This window comes from Orycteropus afer, unplaced genomic scaffold (assembly GCF_000298275.1).
Source record: "Orycteropus afer afer isolate SDZICR_OR568_19922 unplaced genomic scaffold, OryAfe1.0 scaffold00372, whole genome shotgun sequence".
Classification (NCBI taxonomy): Eukaryota; Metazoa; Chordata; class Mammalia; order Tubulidentata; family Orycteropodidae; genus Orycteropus; species Orycteropus afer.
In genome coordinates this window covers 1,181,568-1,184,864 of record NW_006921959.1, presented here as the reverse complement: position 1 = coordinate 1,184,864, position 3,297 = coordinate 1,181,568, and positions in this window count along the sequence as shown.

The following is a 3,297-nucleotide window of genomic DNA, read 5'->3' as shown; positions in this document are numbered from 1 at the left end:
AGAAGTTTTGAGAGTGGTCTCTGCAGCTTTTTGGCATGTGTGGACCCAACATGTAGCTGAGTTTTCTTTCAGCTGCCTGCCATGTTTCTTATGCATCTTGGGACTGTCTCTGGACTTGAACTAGTGACCTGTTGTGTGGTGTGGTAATCTTGGGACTGCACCATTGTACTTGTTCACCTTGGGCTCATTAGACTCAACAGTCAGCAGCTGCCTGAGTGAAGAGATGTCTCTAGCTTCAGTGAGCCAGAAACAAGAGGCAGAACTGAAGCCCAGGGTCAAGGGGCTTTCAATCAGTTCCTAGAGCTGGCACTTTGAACTCAGATTTCTAGCCTCCTAAATTGTAAAAGAATAAACTGTTAGTTAAGACACCCTACCGGTGGTATTTTCTAGCCTCTGGTTAGAGCAGCACTGGATGGCCAAAACACTGATTTATTTTGCATTTCTCTGTGAATTGATAAACTTTTCTTGAGGACCCCTATCTCACTTTTGTTGCCTCTACTTGTTCTGACATCTTTACTCTTTAACACTTCAAAGAGATCTTTTGCATCAGATTTGCCAAGTGCAATGTGTTGTCTGATTTCTTTGTTGCAGCTTCCATGGTCATTGAACGTGGATCTAAGTAAAATGAAATCCATGACAACATCAATATTTTCTCCATTTATCATAATATTGCTTATTGGTCCAGTCACGTGGATTTTTTGTTTTTTTGTTTTTTATGTTGAAGTGAAATCCAAACTGAAGATTTTAGTCTTTGATCTTCATCAGTAAGTGCTTTAAGTCATCTTAATTTTCAGCAGGCAAGGTTGTGTAATCTGTATATCACAAATTATTAATGAGTCTTCCTGAAATCCTGATGCATATGGTCTTGTTTCTCAGATTATTTCCTCAGCATGCAAGTTGAATAAACATGGTGAAAGGATACAACCTCAACACACAACTTTCCTGATTTTAATCCATGCAATTTCCCCTTGTTGTGTTCCAACAACTGCTTCTTGGTCTGTATACAGGTTCCTCATGAGCACAGTTTCAAAGTGTTTTGGAATTCTCATTTTCCACATTGTTATCCATAATTTGTTATGATCCGGACAATCCAATACGTTTGCATAGATATCACTTTGGAGACCAACGAGTACCTGACTCATGAACTGGTATTTTCAATACTTTATATCCATGTGATTGATATCCTGGTATTTTCAATATCTTATATTCATGTGATAGATAGCCTCAGCATTAGTGAGCTGAAATGGACTGGTTTTGGCCATTTTGAATCAGACAACCACATGATCTACTATGCCGGGAATGACAGCTTGAAGAGGAATGGTGTGGCATTCATCATCAAAAAGGATGTTTCAAGATCTGTCCAGAAGTACAATGCTGTCAGTGATATGATAATATTCATATGCTTACAAGGAAGAACCGTTAATATGACCATTATTCAAATTCATGCAATAATCACCAAAGTCAAAGATGAGGAAATTGAAGATTGTTACCAACTTCTGCAGTCTGAAATTGACCGAACATGTAATCAGGATGTGTTAACTACCACTGGTGACTGGAATGCAAAAGTTGGAAACAAAGAAGAATCACCAGTACTTGGAAAATTTGGCCTTGGTGACAGAAAAAATGCTGGAACTCACATGGTAGAATTTTGCAAGACCAATGATTTATTTATTGCAAACACCTTTTTTCAACAACACAAACAGTGGCTCTACATGTGGACTTCACCAGATAGAATACACAGGAATCAGATTGACTACATTTGTGGCAAGAGGCAGTGGAAAAGCTCAATATCTTCAGCCAAAACCAGGCCAGGAGCTGATTGTGGAATAGACCATCAACTGCTCATACACAAGTTCACCTTGAAGTTAAAGACAATTAAAACAAGTTCATGAGAACCAAAATATGATCTTGAATATATCCCTCCTGAATTTAGAGATCATCTAAAGAATAGATTTGATGCATTGAACACCAATGACCAAAAAACAGAATTATGGGAGGATATCAAGAACATTATCCATGAAGAAAGCAAGAGATCACTAAAAAGACAAGAAAAGAAGAGAAGACCAAAATGGATGACAGAAGAGACTCTGACACTTGCTCTTGAGCAGAGAGTAGCTAAAGCAAATGGAAGAAATGACAAGATAAAAGAGCTGAACAGAAGATTTCAAAGAGCAGCTCGAGCAGACAAAACCAATTACTATAATGAAATGTGCAAAGACCTGGAGTTAGAAAACCAAAAGGGAAGAACACGCTCGGCATTTCTCAAACTGAAAGAATTGAAGCAAAAATTTAAGCCTTGAGTTGCAATATTGAGAGATTCTATGGGCAAAATATTGAATGATGCTGGCAACATCAAAAGAAGATGGCAGGGATACACAGAGACACTGTACCAAAAAGAACTGGTCAATCTTCATCCATTTCAGGAGGTGGCATATGATCTAAAACCAATGGTACTGAAGGAGGAAGTTGAAGCTGCAATGAAAGAATTGGCTAAGAACAAGGCTCCGAGAATTGATGGAATACCGATTGAGATATTTCAACAAATGGATGATGCATTGGAGGCACTCACTTGGTTATGCCAAGAGATTTGGAAGACAGCTACTTAGCCAACTGGCTGGAAGAGATCCATATTTGTACCCATTCCAAAGAAAGGTGATCTCACAAAATGTGGAAATTATAGAACAGTATCAATAATATCACACACAAGTAAGATCTTACTGAAGATAATTCAAAAACATCTGCAGCAGTGTATTGACAGAGAACTTCCAGAGATGCAAGCTGGATTAGAAGAGGACATGGAACAAGGGATATCATAGCTGTTGTCAGATGGATCTTGGCTCAAGGCAAAGAATACCAGAAAGATGTTTACTTGTGTTTTATTGACCATGCAAAGGTATTTGATTGTGTAGATCATGATAAATTATGGATAACATTGAGAAGAATGGGAATTCTTGAACACTTGATTGTACTCATGAGGAAACTGTACCTTGACCAGGAGGCTGTCATTCGAATGGAACAAGGGGACACTACATGGTTTAAAATCAAGAAGGGAGTGAGTCAGGGTTGTATCCCTTCCCCACACTTATTCAATCTATATGCTTGGCAAATAATCTGAGAAGCTGGTCTATATGAAGAAATATGTGGTGTCAGGATTGGAGGAAGAATCATTAACAACCTGAGATATGCAGATGATACAACTTTGCTTGCTGAAAGTGAGTATGACTTGAGGCACTTACCATGAAAGTTGAAGAATACAGTCTGTAATATAGATTACGTCTCAATATAAAGAAAACAAAA